This window comes from Lycorma delicatula, chromosome 1 (genome assembly GCF_047948215.1).
Source record: "Lycorma delicatula isolate Av1 chromosome 1, ASM4794821v1, whole genome shotgun sequence".
Lineage (NCBI taxonomy): Eukaryota > Metazoa > Arthropoda > Insecta > Hemiptera > Fulgoridae > Lycorma > Lycorma delicatula.
The window spans coordinates 330,177,825-330,199,778 of NC_134455.1; the positions used below are offsets into that span (position 1 = coordinate 330,177,825).

The 21,954-nt window shown below is 31.9% G+C and overlaps 1 protein-coding gene across 3 annotated transcripts in view; it reads left to right on the top strand.

Moving 5' to 3' along the window:
* Positions 1–21,954, top strand: part of LOC142334251 (facilitated trehalose transporter Tret1-like) — a 220,480-nt gene that overhangs the window by 73,888 nt on the left and 124,638 nt on the right. Inside the window, exon 1 of one of the 3 annotated variants that reach the window (XM_075382127.1) lies at positions 7,717–7,740. The exons of 1 other annotated variant lie outside the window; for it this stretch is intronic. The gene's annotated coding sequence lies outside the window, so the exon portion shown is untranslated. Of the gene's footprint in view, positions 1–7,716; positions 7,741–21,728; positions 21,868–21,954 lie in introns of those variants that run through there. One more of the 3 variants, XM_075382126.1, reaches the window with a different exon arrangement.

Here is a 21,954-nt window from a genome sequence, read left to right on the forward strand (position 1 = left end):
AAGAAAATATATGACCGTTTAGCTAGAGAAAACCTGCATTCCGTATAGTTAAAAAATGATGGAACCATAGTATTATGAATTAATAAAGTTACATGAAACTAAAGTACAAAAATGTCACTTGGATGAACTTTTGAAAAAACACGGGCATTGTGTTCTTAGACTCCCACCGTACCATACTGATTTGAATCCGATCTAGGTGGTATGGTCAGCCGTAAAAAGACATGTGGCGAGTCATAACACATTTTCTTTCACAAATGTTGAAAAGCTAACTACGGAGAAAATTAATTTTATGAATGAAGATGATTGGAAACCTTATTGTGAAAAAGTAAAAAATATTGAAAAAGAGTATGAAAAACTGGAACCACTGATAGATGAAATGACAGAACGTTATATTATACGTGTAGACTCTGATGCTTTGATAGTGAAAGTGAAAATGAAAATGACAGTGATGGTTATTTGTTTAGCGAAGATGGTGAACTTGCTTAACGTTTGAATTAGATGCATGAAGAAAATTCAAGATAGCTTTTGTTTATTATTAAAAATTTTAATTTAGTACAAATAAAGGTTATAAAAGAAGTAATTATGTATTGTTTGTAATTAGTGAATGTAAATAGGATAACCCATCGGGTTGATCTGGTGCTGAATGCATCTTCCCAAATCAGTTGACTTCGAAGTCGAGAGTTCCAACGTTCAAATGCTAGTAAAGCTAGTTAGTTACTTTCATACGGATGTTAATACTAGATCGTGGGTATCTGTGTTCTTTGGTGGTTGGTTTCAATTAACCACACATCTCAGAAATGGTCGACCTCTGTTCCTGTTTAGCCTCCGGTAACTACTGTTCAGATAATACTTCAGAAGATGAATGAGGATGATATGTATGAGTGTAAATGAAGTGGTCTTGTACATTACATATCATCTTTATTCATCCTCTGAAGTAATACCTGACGGTGATTCCCGGAGGCTAAACAGGAAAAAAGTTATATATGTTGTAACAACTCCGACAATGTACTTTCTTTCTTTTTCCTGTTTACTCACCGGTAATTACCTTTCAGATAATACTTCAGAGGATGAATGAGAATGATTGAATCAGTGTATATAAAGTGTAGTCTTGTACATTCTTAGTTCGACCATTCCTGAGATGTGTGGTTAATTGAAACCCAACCGCCAAAGAACACCGGTATCCACGATCTAATATTCAAATCCGTGTAAAAATAACTGGCTTTACTAGGACTTGAACGCTGGAGCTCTCGACTTCTAAATTAGCTAATTTGGGAAGACGCGTTCAGCACTAAACCAACCCAGTGAGTCAAATGGCCGACCTTAAAATACAAGACTACACTTCACTTACACTCATACATATCACCTTCATTCATCCTCTGAAGTAATACCTGACGGTGATTCCCGGAGGCTAAACAGGAAAAAAATGTAAATATGATAGTTATTACCGCGTACAGTATGATGAAAAGTGTTATTTCGATTTGATTGGCGGAGTTGATGTTTTCAGGACAAGTAGTAATACGCAGTCTGCTCGTGACGTCACAAGCTTGTACATTGGCTGGGCCTAGTATACTCTTGTTCTAGACATTGTCGGCGAGTCATTTCATTCGAAAGTGATCCGTACAACGCCCGCACCGAATTTTTGAATCATCCTTTCAAACATTTCTCCTTACCCGATAAAACTTTAAATTCCATATTTCTTTTAATATATTTGCGTATTACTTTCAGTTATTATATATTATTATAACATTGATCTAGAAAAATAGATGTACCAGGTCTTTTAATTTTCAAAATTTATCATTCTTGGCTCATATACGTATTATTTTATTTGGTAATTTGTGTATTACTGGAAAAACGTTGTCCCAAAATCCAAATAGAACGGATGATGAGAAAAGATTATTGTTATTAAGTAAATATGGTATATTTTTAGATTTTTTTGTTTGTTTTTCACGCAGGGATTTTTGAGCTCAATTAATGCAAAGTCGAATTTTGGATTAAAAAATAGTAAAAATGTATGCCTTTTTACTTTTCCTTTAGACTTACAAAAAAGATTTTTATCAAATTTTAGACTTTAATTGCAAAATTATTAGGAAGTAAAATAAGATATTTTTCGGCAGAATAATTTAGCGTTGTTATGACGTGAATTATTAAGCTTCAAACTCATTTGGAATGATATATCGCGACTAGTGTAACTGGAGAAACAGTTCGAAGTAATAATAGGACCACATTTCATAAACGGTGAGGAATCATGGAGCAGTAGAAGTGAATGCAAACAAATACTAGGCTCAGTCAGTACCATCTATATCTATATTTCAAAGAAATTCCTAAATATAAACCTATCAGGACTTCAAAACTAATATACGTTGTATCAAAACAGCACGAACTGAATAAGCTTAGCGTCCAGGAATATTTGATCCGATATATTTCTCTTTTGTACTTTCAGTTATTGCCATTAATCAAAACCTGTTCGTTGAAAACATATTGAAGTTTATTCCTTAATTTTTGCTGTTGCCTGCCGTCTAGTCTTAGAATTTAATAAAAATAAGTTAAAAGTCATTAATGTCTCGTTTAGTGAGTGCACATTGAGACATCAAAATTCCAGCGTGTAGTTAAATAATAATTAGAACTAATTTAATGAATTAATGAAAAAGTACCAGGTGTGAACGTACGCTTCCAAATTTACAATTCGGCATTAGTTGGAAAATATTGACTGAAAATTAACAAACTTCCGTGAATGTAGTTTTAATCCAGACGAAGGTCTGGCTGAATCAGTATTTTCATGCCATACAATTTCAACAACGGTTTGGGCATGATTACTTTAGAAACCGTGATCTGTTCTCGGGATGGTTCTTTTCTAGAGGAAAAGCGATTTTTGTTGTTTTTAAAATACGAAAAGTACAAATCTATAGAGTTTTCCATAATCGCAAATGTATATAAATTTTCCAGTGTAGATGTTCTCCCAACCTGAAAGTAAAAGAGTAAATACTGGCATTTCTGTTTTTGAAATTTTTTTCTCTCAGGAAAATGAAAGTGAAAGATGCGGAGCTACATAAAGTTTTTGTATACAGAAGCTGTTGTTCATGAATTGTTTTTATTTTCGTTAGTTACGTTACATTATTTATTGTTATGTTTTGTGTTGCGGTTTTTGATTCGTTGTGTGTCGAACTCATTTTTACCTTTCGGATAGGTAGAGTTCAGTTCCTTCGTTCTTAGAAAATCATTAAATCTTGTTTGAGACTTGTGTTTTGTTTGGGGTTTATGTTAGTAGTACACCGATGGGAATGTCGCTATTGGTATTCGCATCGGTGGCATCCTGGGTGAGGCTGACTGAAAGCTGTCATTGCCGAGGTATTGAAGATGACCTCCGGTAAAGCCCATAATGGCTAGGTACGGAGAGGGTGGCGTGGTGACCGAAACCGTCATGTGGAGGGTATCTTCCCCTCTGTGTCAGGATGTTCATGAATTGGAACCAATAATCTGAACTGGCGAATACCTTATTTGTTAGTTTTATTAAACATATATTTCACTGCGTTAATTAAATTTTTTTATGTATAATCTTAAACGATAAAAAATTCGTATTAAAATTTTCAAAAACTATAAAAGGTATGTATGGATTTGAAAAACTATATAGGTTAGTGAAATGTTTTTTCTAAAAAGAAAAACTGTTATTGAATTTTCTTTTTCTTTGTTAACATCGTATTGGTTTTTAGACGTTTATTTTAACTAGAATTTTTCAATCTATATTCCTACTAATCTTCTTGAAAGTACTTCATGCTTAAAGGTTAATAAAAACCATTCATTCAAATGGAGGTTAGGATAAAAAAATTTCTTTACATTTACGACTTCTTCAAATTTTTGAAATGGCAGCAGCATCATGTAACCGACAGTTAAACTTTCAGCTGTTGCAATGCATTAATAAAAATTTATTTATCCATTATACGAAATCAGTAAATTTAACACTTAATTTGATTAATGTGCCTGCTTCAGTTAATGTAGATTAACAACTGCGAATCTAAAGTGACGATTTATATTCCTGCAAAAATCTCTAGTTATTGATAAATATGGAATTTTTCCATCAAAGGAAAATTGTATTGTAATACAAGCCTACTCGGGTTTTCTTTTTAATTTTACGTCAATTCAGGATTTTAACTATTTTTATAGGTTTCGTGGTTACAATCTGTGTCATTTAAGCGTAATATGTTTAATAAGTCAAAATAAAATTGTCAAAAAAATAAATCCATCATACATTCCCTAGTTCTATATTTGAAACTACCGACAATACGCTTATTAACATACTAAAAAGAACAAAGTTTTCTTATAACCAGTCTTTTAGTTCAGCGTTTTTTTTAACGCTGTTCTTTTTAGTGGGAAAACTGTGGGTGAAAAAAATTGGTCCGATCTATCGACGAAATGAATGCTTTCTCGTTGTTAAATTAATAAATAATTTTATATTTGAATTTAATTTCAAAAAGAAAAATGATTAATTATTTATTTTGTCTCTTTAAAAATGATGAGGATTTAAAAAAAAATTGACGGTTACCTTTATGTTTCATAATGCTCATCGTAAATAAATAGTTCTAATGATGAATTTTATCGTTTTTTTTTCTAACAAAATGCTGTTTTTTTCCCATCATTTGTTTGTAGTAGCATCAACGATTATAGTCACTACGAAAAAGGCGGGCCGCCTTTTTCGTGGCCCGAAAATATTACGTGGTTTATGTTTCATTACACGTGATTTTATTATGTTTTTGTCAATTATAACTAAATCATTTTCATGAATTTAGCGTACAAAAAACAAAAAATTTTACAACGAAATGGTTAAAAAATCTGAATATTTTTAGCTGTTTCCTGGGTTGTGATTTTTTAACACAGCACTCTAACCCCGATATTTTCCCTTTTTATCCCCAAAACTCGAATATAATTTTAGATAAATCGTTCGTATCAAAAAGTATAAGTCGTTTGAACGTATGAATCGTTCTGAACAAATGAATGAATCTTCGTACGCTGCGCGCAGATGCCCGGCGTACCACCATCGATCCGCTCTGCGCCAATAGCAGCTAAAATAAAAATGTGAATACATACAACAAACAAACAAACCCACGCATCATCCTCTTTTATGGGAAAGATTAGCGACTTAAATAAAACTAAGTGATCATAAATAATTAGAGAATAAACATCAAACATTGACCAACAAACTGGAACATGAATAACAAATGTTGGAACATTACCATGAGACTATTTTCAGTGTCACACGGTATTCCGTAAGGAATCACATAGGCAGAACCGTTAATTGAGTGCTTCGTCCTACTATCACAAAGAAACCGCAACAATATTTTGGTGTCTTCCGGTAGAGTAAAGCCAAGTCTGAACCCAAGTTTAATTGTCGTCGAATAGGCCGAACATTTGGCAGTCTATGAGTAAGTGATTTACGGACCGTTTTACATTGCACGCCACTCAGTTCTGCTAAGGAGATCCAAATAGGTGGGCGTGGGTTGGCTTTGTATGCCCAATCCTCAGCCGAGTTAGGATGACTTGGTCTTGTCTGTTGTTTGGGGTAAAAGGTTTCCTCAAAGACGTTCTACCGGATGCAGTTTAAGGCCGTTTTAGGATAAGATTGGTTAGTTATTTTTCACTGTGTACAGTGTTTGGTTTACATAATTATGTTACGATTTTTTTTTTAATGCGGATATCACTGATTTAATTCAAAATCAGAAAAAAATATATTCATGATTCTTGATGAATTTTATACAGACAATTTTGTGACGACAAAACAACTTTTAAAATTAAAATAATTTTCTTCGCTTATCTATGATTAATTCGCTTATTATATATATATATATATCTCTCTCTCTCTCTCTCTATATATATATATATATATAGAGAGAGAGAGAGAGAGAGAGTGTGTGAGGGAGAGTGAAAGAGAGGAAATATTTTTGTGATTCATAAATCAGAAACAAGAACGTCTGCTCAGTGGGTACTGTTTGTTAAAGAAGGAAAGCATGGTACCTTGTAGTCCGACTATCATTACGTATAAGTGTAAATATGTTTGGTAATTATATATTAATAAAATAATGGATTATTCTTTTAAAATAATAAATTATTTATTTATTTTTCAGGTAATTAAGTCACTGCAACCATTTACCGACGATGATGATGATGAGAAATGAGTTTTGAAAACTGCTAAGCGTAACGTAGATGTAATTATATTATTTTTTGTTGTTAAATTTTACTGTAAAGTTTAAATAGTTTTTAAAATTTTCTTTGAAATATATTTTTGGAGTTAATATCAAGTAAAAATCCTTTAATCGATACTTCTTTTAAGAGTAAAATAAAATAAAATATTACTATTTTCAATACAAGGAAATTGTAAGTGTTCAAATATAATACGCAAGTTTGGACCTAGATATAAAAATTTATACGATCACAAATTTTGTGTTATTTTCAAGTCTAATGAAACTATATATGATGGTATACACGCCCTCCTTATCTTCCTTTCGAAATAATATTTATATTCTGTTATTTGCATAACTGCTTTCAATATATAATTAAATATATTTTTTATAAATTACTTAAAAACTGCTGCAGTTATTTTTACGAATTTTGTTTTCTGCTAAAGTACAAGAGAAAGTTGACAGAGCATAATAAAGCCACCTGTTACGCTCAGTTTAGTATTAATCAATAAATTTTCTGTAACTTAACTTTTATTTACCGATAAATTAAAATCTCTTCTTGTATCATTCTACGATTATTAGTTATTACTAACAAAAATCAGTTGGTGGTCGGCTGGTTTTAAACAAAATTGTTTTTTTCTTCAATTTCAAAATAACTTTTAACGGTTAGATTTACTATCAAATTTAATCGAACAAAATAGGTATGCACTACTACCTTGTATAATATTAGTTTATTTTAAGGCGATAATTAGGTAATTAAAAAGTAGAGCACGTTACGTCTCATTTTTTCGCCCCTCCGAGGTGTTTCTTCTTTCCCGAAGCAAAGAGTTTGTGTCCCGGTAATTTCAGTATGACCGAACCGGATTTTCATAAAATATACATTAAATGATATTGCTATGCTCAAATGTCTTTTACTAAATGAAATGACAATATGAAGCAAATGAACAAAATGGAATGGCGGAGGTAGAAGCTATTTTTCTTTAAGCCAAAAAAAAAACCCGAAATATTTGGAACTTTTAAAGGGATACCCTTATTAAACAAAACGTTCTTAAAAAGCGGATTTAATTATAGAAATATGTATTTCAGGATTCCGTAAGAAAAAATTGCGTGATAAATAGTTTTAAAGCTAAATATTATTTTAGCTTTAAAAGATTGTATTTATCATATAACAAAAAAAATTTATATAGCAAAACTAATTTAAATTCTCTAAATTTTAAGATTATTTAATATCTGTTTATTATTAACAACGTTATTTAATAATTTGAGATGAATCTAATTTTTCAGAAAATTCTTTAGAGAAATAATGTGAAATGTTATTAATTAAATTAATGTTTTTTTTAATAATTAAATTAATAAATACAATTTTAATATTCATTTTTAAAATACTAAAAAAAAAATATTGAATTTTTATGAATAATATATCAAACCTTTGTTTATATGAAACATATTTTACATTCCGAATTTTTAAAGTATGTAAAAAAAGTTATTTACTATTACCAAATATTCCTTCTCTCATTTTCAGAATGGAAAAATCCGTCCACAGAAACTCCAACGGTTTTCTTCTATTTGTGATGTAATAAAAATTATATTTACTTTTTAATTATATGGTCTTGAGATATTCTAAGAATAGAGTGCAATGTGGTGTTTTTCCGTAATCAGTTTTTTTTTAATCATTGTACTTGTTACGTATATACATATTTAAAATTGCGTACTCACGCGTTCTCATATTAAAACGATTTATTAACCGAACGACTGGTAAATAATAGTTTTTCATGTGAAAATTACGTGTTCTACGTTCTTATTATGAATTCATCTTTTTATTAAAAAGGTAAAAAAGTAGTGGTTTCTTGACTCGACTGTCATTTTATGTACGCATTAATAATCATTATTGTAATGCTTTCAACATTATACGTATAGTATCGTTATACTATGCGAAGAAAGTTTCTTTATTCTTCTGAGTATTTTCTTCCCTGTACTTCTTTTTGAGTTGTAACGAAGAAAGTTCTTCATAGTTCCTTATTAGAAAACCCTCTTCTCATCAACAGGTCTCTACAATGACATTACCGGCTTATTAATTCTATTTTAAAAAACAGCGAGGTAATAAAGTTTTAAAAAATGGCATTATTATTCTCCTAGTGAAGGCTGAATCACGTTGTTAGTTTGAATTGGCGAATAACTCATTAACAGTTTATTACAAATAAGTTTTTATGATAATTTTTTTTAACGAAATTTCCACTATAAGAATATATTCATATTCTTGCCACCTTTCGCGTTACGAAATATAATTTGTTGTGCATGTAGGTCATGGAAGATATTATATTTTTATAAGTAATTTATAATAGATGTGATTAAACTGTAATTTGTATTTTGTATCGATGTCGAAATAGGTTTTGTTTTGTTGTTCATGTTATTGGCTTGTACCATGATATTTATTGGTATGTGTATAGGTCACTCTGCTTGAATGATAATCGCAGGCTTGTTTTGTATTCTTGAGGTGTGCGTGCTTTTTTATAATAAGTGCTATTTATAACAACTCTAAACTGAGTTTTTTGCTAGTTAAGTTCAGTTAAAAATCATAGATGTTGATCAAAGATAGCATTTAGTGATTTACGGTTCAAGTGTACGACACGGTCTCGCAAACAAGGGAGTCTTCGATTCACCTTAAGGCTAATTAGGTATAATCAATCATATGTTACATTATTTACACTTAATACGCTTCACAACTAAGATTCATTTTAAGCAGAATTCTCATGAATTTTTGTTTATTGTAAACATTTTACTATTATTTCATTCTGGAATAACAAAATAATATAACTAGGATTGTTATGTAAAATTCATACATCCTAGTTAATGCATCTTGATAGTTCAATTAATTTTATATTATTCTTTTTTAGATAATTTTGCACGGGCATTACTGTTGTATTCATTTTGTTTGAATCTCGTAAAATTATATATCAAACCGTTTTTTAATTTACATATTTAATAGCAAAACGTTTTCACCCGGTACTAAGGAAAAAATCTTGCAATAATAGAACGAGTTATTCAGAATTGTTTTTGTTACACTGTTAAATGATCATATTATTTAATTATTAGTGTACGCTAATGTTTTCTTTCTTTATAATTTAAAAAAAAAACAAATTATATTTATGTACACGCTTTATGTACAAAAAATAATTACTTAATTTTTAAAAAATAATAACTTTCTTAAAAAAATAAAGACAAACAAAGAATGTCTATTCTGGATGAGAGTCTTTCCCTATTATTATATGTTTAATCCTGTATTTAAATTTAACAATATTCTTACTTTAATTTTAATATAAAATGCGGAATGTATAAAATTGAATGTACTTATTAAATGTGTCCGATTATATTGAGTGTGTAGCTAATAAAATCGGACACGTATACGTAATCCATTAAAATGTGTACACTTGTTTTATAATGAAAATCCCTTTATCTCTTTTGAAAGGGTCGGCTTCGAGGTTATACTCTTGTTACACGTGATTTTATACTGTGAAAAAAAATTTGTAGGAATGCCGACTATTCCACTGGAAATCGATTACATATTCATCTTAATTCATTATGTAGAAAATTTCCGAGTACAGCTCCTTTTTTTATTCTAAGTGATATGATGATTTAAGGGCCGATGCGGAAGATATTCGATAAATTTTTACTTTTTTTTTTTTTAGATAGATATATTGTAAAATTATGTAACTAATTATTTGTTAAGTTACTTTACTTACTTACATTACTGGTCTCTCCTGGTGGCTTTGGTATTTTGAAATCCGCATTATCACAATGAATATTTTTCTTTTTTGCTTTCGTTATTAAAATAGAATCATAATAGAATTCACGATAGATTCATAATAGAATCTTAAATCACCTTGAATCACCATCTTAAAACAATATTACGATTATATCATAGGTTAGTAACTAACAGTATTTTAACGAGACGTCACAGATGATAAACAATAATCATACTGTCACACTGTAGAAATATTGAGATCGTCAATAATACTAGGAAGTATTTTCTTAGGTGGTATTACAATATGTACGTAGATTTGCGTGCGTATAATGTGTTTCGTTATGTGTGCTACTTATTGTAGAAATAATCTTATGCACCATTAGTAAACTCGTTTTAAGTGTTAAAATTAATTCTTACTGTATTCGAATTGCTTGTTTTTCGACTAATTTTACGGAAGTAATCGGTTAGTACTACGTTTCATGATCGTACAACTTTTAATTTTCTTGTGTTAAATTTGATTTTTATGTCGTTAAAACGGGGTTCAGTATTACCGTATTTCGAGAACTAACAAATTATGTTATTACCCGAATACGTTCATTACTGTTTTTCATACCGTTGTAACAGTTATTTATCTTTGTAAAATATTTTACACGTATCGTGAATTTATATTTGGTTTCCTATACGTATGAAATATGCTTCAGTAGGTATTTTAGCGGTTTTACTGATGACTAAGTTTTATTTTTGTATTCACTTTTTCAAGAATCTATAGTTTCAACCGCTTATATTAATTGCAATATTGTTACTAAATTATTAATACATATCAAAAATAAACGTATCGCATTAAAAATCTGAAATCTCACTCTTGACTGATCTAGTCCCAGGAACAGAATTGGAACGTCTACGGAGAAGTAGGTTCAGAAAATACATTAACACTCTCTTATAACGTTATCAGGGCATGCCGAAACATTACTTTGTAAATAATTAAATTAAGATTCAAAGCGTATATAGATGTTGGTTTTATATGTGTTCCTTATTTCTTTTTCAAAATTTTTGTTAGAAATTTCAAACCATCGGCGCGATTCGAATTAAAAAAAAATTAATTTGTTCGGATTTACGGATTCGTACGTATGACTGCCACAGGTAGAGTCGCTCGACGCCGAATGCAGGACACATTTTATTCGGTGATATAGTAACATGCAATTGAAAACAGAATTTTGCGATCAAAAGGTAATGTTACTGTATTTTTATTTATGAATTATTATTATTTCGTTTAAAAAGTCTGATGTGGACAACACATGACTTCCTTGTGCGCCTATTAAATTACATTTACATATTTATTTAAAATGAAAAATATATAACATTTTATTTCATTAAAAACTTCTGATATTTTTTCTTGTTATTGAATTATTTTTCATCGTAAACAATTTTTTACAATGAGAGGTTAATAATCATTAAATCAATATATTTAAATTAAAAAAAAAAATTAAGAAAATGTTGATTCGAATCGATGTGCCTTCCCCTAAGATCCAAATATTTCATTAATTAAAATTTTACTTGGCTATAACTCTGGAACCAATAAACAAAGTACCGCTTTTCATATATATTTGAAAATCTCTCAATGAGGGCTTATTACTGCAGTTAAGAAAAAGTCTAAAATCCAGATATTTTTTTTGATTTTGGGCTTTTCTGGAGACATTTGGTTCAGTCGATTGCAAGTAAAAGTGGAGGTACACAACTAGATACACAACAGTCCTAAATCCAAAATTTCAACATCCTACGGTTAATCCTTTTTGAGTTATGCGAGATACATACGTACAGACGTCATGCCGAAAATAGTCAAAATGGATATTTCCGTTGAAATCTGGGAACCGAAATTTTTCACGATCACAATATTTCCTTTACTTCGTACAAGGAAGTAAAATGATTAAAAATTTATTTCGTTTGTAATTATTATTTTTCAATTCTACTTTTCTTTAGATTTGTGTGGATGGTCCTGAAAGTCTTTCGTTTTAAGCGAGTCCAGGAGGCAGAATTCACACGATGATAAGTCGAGAGAAGAACCCGATGATAATTTATTTATATAGATAAAAATAAATTCGGTGATACTAATTTGTAATTACTAATTCTTCGAGTAGATAAACTTTGAAGTAAACGATTAAATGATACAGAATACTGACTCTGCAAGTTAAACTCTATGTTTTCGTCATGGATATTTTTCATGACTATCGGAACGAGTTTTCCTTTACCCACAAACTTTACCAAAGTAAGTCTTAGCAACATGTTATCGGTTACACTTCTTCTTTTAATTAAGTAGTATAAAGCGAATCGTTGTGAAGGTAAAAACCCCTTTTTAGAATACGTTTTAAAAATCTTTACTAGATACCGATTGTAATCTGCAAGTACTCCGATTCAAGAGATGGCTGACTGATAAACCAGTTGTGATAAACTGCTGATCGACTCGCATAAGTCTTCGAGTCTTTAACGTACTTACGCGTTAACAGAAGCGACAGATTTTTCTTAGGCCTGCAGAATTCGTTAAAGTTTTGATCTTAAAATTTGTATTTGCTTTGATCTTAGTACCAGAGTTAGTTATACGTCTGTTTTTCACTAAAATGTGGATTGTTAATTTGGTTGGAACAAGTTCATCAGAATGTCTTTCTTCTAACCGTCTACCAACATACTTATACGATTATGGTTGAACACATCGTTCTACAATTAAAACGTACTGTTTTTTGGTTTGTATTTCACATGCAAGGATGAAAATAGTGTAGTTGAGGTCAAATTAATTTGAAGCATGACTAAAACCGAGTAATGATCGACTAGGGTCGGAGGTAGAGGCTGTAATGTGAACGGAGTTTAATTTTTCTTTTGTTGTGGTTGTCATCCTACTTTTAACGCGAGTCGTTAGTATCATTTTTTGTTTATTTTTTCGAACTTTTTTTATATACTTTGTGTATAAAAACTTATATTTATTATTAATAGTTTTTTTGTTAATATATTTATTGTCTTTATTATGATTCTATTTTATTTATACACATATACACGTGTTTATTTAAAACTTAATGTAACAAATATTACGGTTTATTATGATTAATAACGTGCAATTATTTTGTCATTATAAAAGGCATTAAACCAAGAGATAAGAATGTCTTCAACTATAATTACTTTAATTAAAAATAACAACAAGAAAGTCAATTGCAAATTTAACTCATTAATAACATAAATAAATGTAATAACGTAAATGTAGAAAAAATAGAATTCTCGTTTAATACATTTTCATTTACCGCATTTCAATTGAAATTTTTCGTTGAATTTCTCTTTCGAGATTCATTGCTATCTATTAATTATATTTTTTAAATATACATTAACGTTATATAATAAACAACGTGAATTTTTTTTATATGAACGTTAACTGCTGAAATTCTACACATTGTTTCAATAAAACATTATATTAGCAGTTAATAAGTTCAGTTGTCTTATCAGATGGTTTGCTTACCAGCCCGAGTTAGTTTTCATTTGCATTATTTACTGCATTAGTTAACCTTATTTTACATGATCGATTTTTCTCGATTGTATTGATAAGAGTTATTTAGTGATTTTTTTTCCAGTTAGAATTCATGACACGCCCGCGTTAACATAATTTTTATGGGTAGTGTGAATGAATGCCCTACTAAGAAGTAAAGTATTTCTAATGTATTGGTACTTGTCAGAAAGGGTTCGTTACTTTTCTTAACATGAACGTTTCGGTCTTTCTTACTGCTGCGACGCAAGTAAACCACTTGAGATGCAACTAGAGGTAAGATGATTAGAGTTGCCTACTTTGAGAGTTAGATTGTTTACTTTACTGTCAAATTCCCTTTGGTAAACATAGTGAATTTATCATATGTAGGTCTCTACATCTTGTGTATAGCGGGCGGCGTATTGCTGTGCGCATAGGCCGACGGCTGGCTTACTGCTGTTAACAATTCTGAATATATCTTATACTAAAATGATTACAGTTTTTTTTAAATTTAAACAACACAACTGCTGTTTTTGCAATTTATTAATGTAATTATTATTATTAACATAAATAGCTTATTAAAAATAGTTTAATCTAATTACCTTGCATGTATGAGACATCCGTCAGATTTCTTCAAAACTTTAATGATTCGTCACTGCTGGACATATAAATGTCACTAACACTATTTCTAATTATAAAGGATCCTAAAGCATTGTCTATTAAAGGCTGTCGCGATCGATATTCATTTTCGGTGTGTATCATGTGTGAAACATTTCAGTATTCAGTCTTCTGGTCCCATTAAATCGGTTTGTTCCTCAAACAGACTTTTCACTCCTTCAGTATTAAATTCCGTACTTCAATTGCGAATGTATTGTTTTAATTCTGACCATTTCATTTCTATTGGGTTTAAATCTGGATGATATGGATGCAGACGTAATACATTATGGCCTTTTTCTAACATGTCATCCAAAAGGTAGCGCGCGAATTTCTGTTGGTTGCACTCAATTATTTCATATAATTGCGGTTTAAGGAAGCTTTCAAAATCATATTCCTTTTTGTTTAAGCCAAGAAGAACACTTTGTGGTTCTTTAGGAAGGTTAGGTAATAATTTTTCACCGATTCATTTCTTATAATTAATCATGTCCATTTAGATGTGGTAATCTCTTGAACTGTGACTGGCCTGCCACATACTGAGAACATTAGGAACAAATCCTCTCTCTCCTTCGGTATGGATAACGATCAAACGCTCACCCTTAAGAGACCGGTTGTCGAAGGGCTCTCCTCAGTAGTCTTCTCAGGACTTGCCAGAAACATCTTACTAAGGAGGTAAGTTTCGTTCGTGTAAACAATGTTACGGCCGGATTCTTTGTAATATTTTATGACCTGCAAATACTTTATCCTTTTGTCCCGTAGATCACTCCTTTCCACCGATATAGAAGATTATCTTCGGTCTTTCGCCACTTAAAACCGAGATCTATAAATATAATTCGGAATACTCTTTTCACTACCGTTAAAATTAATCCTGTCTATTAGTGCTCCGCGCAATAACTGGGCTGTCGGATGACGATTTTCTATTATGTGAACGTTATACACCAATCTACGAAGAACACATTCATCAAATCGTCCGTTCTAGTTATTGGCCTTGATTTTTCCCGGCACTTGTTAGAGGTTACGAACGACTAAGAAAAATTATTTTGAAACACTTGATTATCCGAACTCGTTTAAGCAGAATTGGAAACAGTCATTTTTTCAAATTTATTTTTAATTTTCGTAATCGGTGGGGTCGAAACGCCAGTGGCTTCAGCAGCCCGATCTCGAACTTTTGTTAGCGGGATTGTTGGGACATTTATTGACGCCTCTTTTTTCATAAAGTTATATACTCTCCAAACGATTTCACTGTTCTGCCTATTAAGCACTTTATCTCCAAGTTTTGATACAAAATGAACGTCCTCCATAATTATTGGATGATAACAAATACTGTAATTTAATTTTAAAGAATATACAAGTCTAAACTAAACACTCGCGACAGACATCAAATTTAACACATTCACTATGCTTTTCATTCGCTGTATGATTTAAACAAAGCGTAACATGAAATTATCGCGCAAGTATGCTGAATACTCTCTCAAGACTGAACTGTATAAAGTATTACACTTCAAACTCATAACATCATCATGCCATGAATATTCAGCATTTCGCATATAAAATTTGTCATGACTAATATCTCTATAAATAAAATCAATTACTGATTAATACTGATCAAATGATACGTAAAATTTGTCATGCGTAAGATTATCTCATTTTATTGTTTTGAAATGCATAAAGTAATTAGGATATGTTTAAACTAGTGCAGTAGTCGTTCGTAAAAATCAGGTATTTATTACTACTAGTATTAAAAATTAGTATTTTTAAATAAAAGATAAAAGTTTATAAGTTAACCCCATCCGGTTGGTCTAGTGGTGAACGCGTTTTCGCAAAACATCTGATTTCGAAGTCGAGAGTTCCAACGTTCAAATCCTAGTAGAGGCAGTTACTTTTATACGGACTTGAATACTAGATCGTAGATACCGGTGTTCTTTGGTGGTCGGGTTTCAATTAACCACACATCTCAGAAACGGTCGACCTGAGACTGTACAAGATTACACTTAACTTACACTCATACATATCATCTTTATTCATCCTCTGAAGTAATACCTGACGGTGATTCCCGGAGGCTAAACAGGAAAAATGTTATATATGTTGTAACAACTCCGACAATGTACTTTCTTTCTTTTTCCTGTTTACTCACCGGTAATTACCTTTCAGATAATACTTCAGAGGATGAATGAGAATGATTGAATCAGTGTATATAAAGTGTAGTCTTGTACATTCTCAATTCGACCGTTCCTGAGATGTGTGGGTTAACCCAACTCACCAAAGAACACCGGTATCCAAATTCTAGTATTCAAATCCGTGTAAAAATAACTGACTTTACTAGGACTTGAACGCTGGGGAACTCTTGACTTCCAAATCAGCTGATTTGGAAAGACGCATTCACTACTAGAACAAGCCGGTGGGTCTGACAATCTACTGCATACTATGTAAGTATACGGAGTTATACGACATGTTTTCGTAAAGGAATACATAACTGTTCCACTCGACCTATCAACTATCTCTCTCGCACGCAATGTACTCACCGCCCGCTATACTTGTGTTCATTACATCGTTGAGTATATATATATTTTTTTTTTTTGAGTCAAACATTTACTACTGATTATTCTCTGGCCAAAAATTCTGTTCATATTTCCATTAAACTTTCTAATTCCTATTGTATCTAGCATTAACCCATCCATTTATTGTTTTAAATTATCATTCATAAACTTTTATTGAAATTTCACCATACCGACTATAAGTTTATTATGATTCTTAACTTTTTTCTGATGACCTCCTCTTTAGTACTTCCCTCTCGGAGAACCTACACGGGGAACTATTTTAACTCCGACATATTTATCCAAGAGGAAGCCATGATATAGTTTAAAAAAGGGGGTAAGGGGTATTGGAAAAACGAATGTAGTTTCCATCCGCACAGTATTCAATACCTATAACAGGTTATCTTTAAATACGTTGTTCATCGGTGTCGACCATGAATTAGCTGATGACCTCAACGGCTGTTGAAAAGACTGCTGCACCGTTTCAGAAATATGTCTTTATTTGTACTGTGTATTTGTGTTATCTGTTTATTTACCCATCTGTAGTGAAGCACTTACGGTAGGATATTTGCTTCACAAAGACTTGAGATGTGCAGTATTATCGGTACCTCCGTCTCCTTACCGGTTTGTAATGTTTTTCAGGTTTATCGTCCACTCTTAGATAGTATCCTAATATAATACAGATACTGTCGATCCTTTCCGCGACTTCTTATTTGACTCTTCTAATATAGCTAATCATCTCAATAATGGTCTTGACGTACCCCTACCCTAAGGATGTGTCCTGGTACGTGCATTAGGCTCTCGTTCTGCGAAGAGGGTATTGATACTAAAGTTTGCAGAGAATTAATTTTTCCGCGTTTTTAATTCATTTTATAATAAAGGTATATAAAAGTAAACGAGTCTTACAGATTATTTTCCGCTCAGTACGTCAAACTTAAGTACGACGAGTAATCTAATGCCACTAATCTCTTGGTACAAGAATGGGAAGAAAAGTGGAACGCCGTTACAACTGGGGCGTGAACAAAGAAGCTAAGATAGGACCTAGGCTGGATGGGGAACACGGCAACGTGGGGAATACCTGTCACAATTCCTCTGCCGTCACGGAGGATTTGGTGTATACTTACACAGGTTTAGAAGAAGAGGACTCCCAAATTGTGTGTACTGCGGTCAAGAGGACACTCCCTTCCACACCTTTTTTGAATGTGCACGTTGAGAGGATCTTAAACCAGGATGTAACTTACACGAGATTACCCCGGAAACTACAGCAAAGTATATGCTTCGAAGTAAACAGGAACGGCGGACAATAGATAGATTCGTTTCTGAGGTTATACGAGCAAAGGAAGTGGATTACAAGACGTGGAAGGAGTTACTTTAAAAAAAAATAAATACGACCGAGACCCGGCTGTGCTGGGACAGGGCCCGGGAACGGCATAGCCGGGCCCGGTGTCCCTGGCGTTAGCGGTTAGAGGCAGAGGCAAGGTGAAAATAAGAAAAAGATCCGGAACTGGTGAGCCGACCTGCCATACCGGTAGGCGGGGAGGCCCATTAGAATTGCAAGGACACTCGCCTGGGCTGAGTAATGGTTGATTGTTGAGCCGGTCCAGGGGAGCAGGAGAACAAACACAAAAAAAAAGTAGGACTAGTAAAATAATTTATCATTCTTAGGCCAGTATCTCGCAACTATCGTATTACTATCAAATTTCATGAATTTTCATTTTAAAAATCAAATGCCAATGAAAATTTTTCCTTTTCCAATTTTTTATTTGAAAAATAATTTCTGTCATTTTTATTTATAAATTATTTTAACTGACTTTTCCAGCAAACTTCTGAAATGCGCAAGTAAAATTAGCAATAAAAACGATTAAATTATGATTTATACACTGAAGTGAAAAGGTCCTTATTTTATAAATTTTTAATAATTATTTAAAAAAAAAAAGAAAAAAAGGCAAACCGTATAGTAGCAAAGAACCGAAATAGTAAATGAAAATACGAAAATAAACGTAAATTCTGAATTGTAAATAATCGTAAAGAAATTCCCGATGAATTATCAACAGTTCACTGATAACACGAAAGTACCCTTTACGAATTTATTCCGAAATTAATATCGATGAACTGAGTAGTAGAATCGGCGGACGACGTAGAGCTGCGTGATGTACGTGCGAGGATGTCCGCGCTGATGTTTATCAACAACGCATCACTGCCGATCGGTCTCTGCCTACACGCTTTTAGAATTGACTTTTACTCCATACTTCATCGGCCAATAAGTCTCACTGAGGCCTTCGCATGTCTAAGTTTTAACTATTGTATTACCTTTATTTTAATCGTCTATATATCATGAAAGCAGCTACCGTACTATTAGTAAGTAGTACGATAGTTAAAGAGATGCTGGTTTAAGTTATGAATAAAATTATTTTATTAGCGGTACTTAAGTTTGACTTACTGATTCGGAAAATATCCTTTGTGTACTTCTTAACTTATTACAACAGATGTGGTTTTCGAACTGTTTTATGATATTTTTTTGCGTACCTACTTTTCCAAGTAATGAAAATTTTGTGCTTAGAATATAACTCCATGATAATCTATTACCGGATTGTTAACATACCCGTATGGAAATCTAAAAACTAAATTGAGGTGATGTGTCATAGATACAAATTTTATAAAAACAAAATAACAAAAAAAAAATGTGTATTTACTGATTAATAAATTATAACATGTTTAAAAAAAAGATTATAATAAATTACGAAGTTTTTGTTCTGTTAGAGAAAGCTTTGTTCACAATAAATAAAAAGTTGAGTCTATGGCAACGATTCTCGATTGTTTGTTAATCCTAGTAATATAATAATCCCTACTATGGGATGAAATGTAAATTTTCAGTGACCTATTAAAAATAAACTTCTTGGAAAGGCACTCGTGTGATAAAAACCTACATCGTTCAGTTTTCGGAGATACTTTTAAAAAAAATTACATTTCACGAATTTTAAATTATGTGTAGTTATTTATGGATATATTTTTTACTAAATAGTATGCCTGACTATTCCAAATTTCCTATTTTCTTGACTTTTGTCGATCATTTCATGCTCTTCACTGTGCCTGATTTTTTTGATTTTTTATTTTTTTTTTATGTAATGTGAATGTGAAAATTAGTAAGTTTTATAAACTTACATTTCTGTATTTATTTTTCACTCCAATTAACGTTTGAAAAATGTTGACTTAGTAAATCTTCTTATCGTACCGTTATGATGATTTTTAATAGCTTGCACTTCCATGTTTAATGTGAGATTCTTTTGCCGATCACACCTTAAATGATTTTAATTAATATTTAAAATAGAATTAAAATATTTTGTGTTCTTTCTGTAATTACGTTTTCACCGTCGAGTTTCAAGATTCGACCTGATTTATAATTGCCAGGGAGTGTAGTTTTAATAGGTGTGAGGAAATTGTTTTTTTTTTTTTTTTGTTTACCGTAGGGGAGGAAAAAGCTCTGCCAGCCGCCGCCAGGCCTGCTCTGACGGCAAGTGCGGGCTCTCACCCGCTAAAGATTTCCCCCTATAATCGTGCAGGGGCTGGACCTAATCCGTATCATATGCACACAGCCCCTGCACGATCACCCGGGCGCTCGTATTGCCGTTTTGGGATAGTCCAGGCAGCGTTCCTTGAGGGTCATTGACGGACAAGGACTCCGGAGAGACCCCGCCACCCCTCCCCGCAAACGGCCGCACACAACATCCGGCAACTGCTATTTTGCTTCGGATCGACTACCTTCTTCCGGCTTGCCTTCTTCGTTCTTCTGCTGCCTTAGATCTAACTAAGGTAGTCACCGCAGTCGCTATTCTACTGCAGGAAACCCTGTCTGTTAACATTATGCTGATGATGTTATCTGCATTTACTGGATCTTGCTCCAATATATCGGCCCTAAGGCTCCTCCATCTTACGCACGAGAATATTATATGATCAGCGGTGTTCCGCTCACCACAGTCATGGCAGGTCCCTGTATTGCTCTTGTTCGTTCTAGTTTTAAGGTTAAAATCCTATTAAAGGTAGTTATTCTTATACGGATTTGAATACTGGATCGTGAATACCGGTGTTCTTTGGTGGTTGGGTTTCAATTAACCACACATCTCAGTGAACGAACGGACTACTACAATTTCATTTACATTCATTCATATCATCCTCTGAAGGAATACCTTACGGTGGTTCCGGAGGCTAAACAGAAAAAAGAAAAAAAGAATATACGACGTAAATGAAATCTAAACTATTCACGAAAAATTGAAAAAAAATCAAAAAGCTTAATTAATTCTATCGTAAAAATCTATTTATTTAAACGATGGGGGAGAGGGTAAATACTATTTTTATTATCGGTTAAAAAAAAGTATGCGAGAATGAAATCTTACGCTGAAATCATGGACTACCTAGCCAAAACAAATAATGTAATACAGATCGGCTAATAAACGCTAATGTATTAACTGTACTTTTAAAGCAACTATTAACGACTTCGTTAGTAACTGTTGGATAGTTAAAATTAAAAAAAGAAATACTAAAAATTAATATCATGATTTATTAATGCGCACAGTTGTTATGCGGTTGAAATGTGCTAGTTTTAATTTAATTTTCAAAACATAAATATTCAATTAGTGCAGAGTAATTTATTTCTTAAAGTATTTAAAATGCAGAAGTCCTAAAAAAATTTACATTTTTAATTATCTCTCACTGTACCAGAAAGTTTCCGTCGTTATCACTTAACAATATAAAGTGTTTTACATCTTCATTGTTTATTCTTTTCTGACACTATTTATTTGTATAATACATGTAATTTAACGTATTTTTTTTTCTGTAATTCAGAATAAACGAATAATACTTTATTTTAAAATGAAACGTTTCATTTAGCAGTGACCTTAGGAAAAGTACTGGATTTATTGTACATGAATCAAATATATTTTATAATTTATGAATTTTAAATTAATAATATCCCGCCTTCAGAGTAGTTGTGTAACGCTTCTGCGAAACGTATTACGAAAAACTCAAACCCAAGTAAAGTGGATTTCAGTTCATTATGACGTATCTACCGATTGATTCTTAACAAATTCTAATTTGAAATGTGTAATTGTTATAATAACCGTCGAGATAAGTTATGCGATTTTTTTTCATGCAGCTAGTATAAAAACATTTAACATAATTCATTTTTTTAAATTTTAATTATGCATGTTATTTATTAATCGCATCCAATATTAGATTCCGATGTAGTACTCAACAGACTAACCTAGCGAAAAAGCGGTACGTATTAACTATTATTTCTTTGTAATACGGCTTAACACGTTTTTTTTTATTATTAGTTTAGGTATAATATTTTCCTTTTTCTCG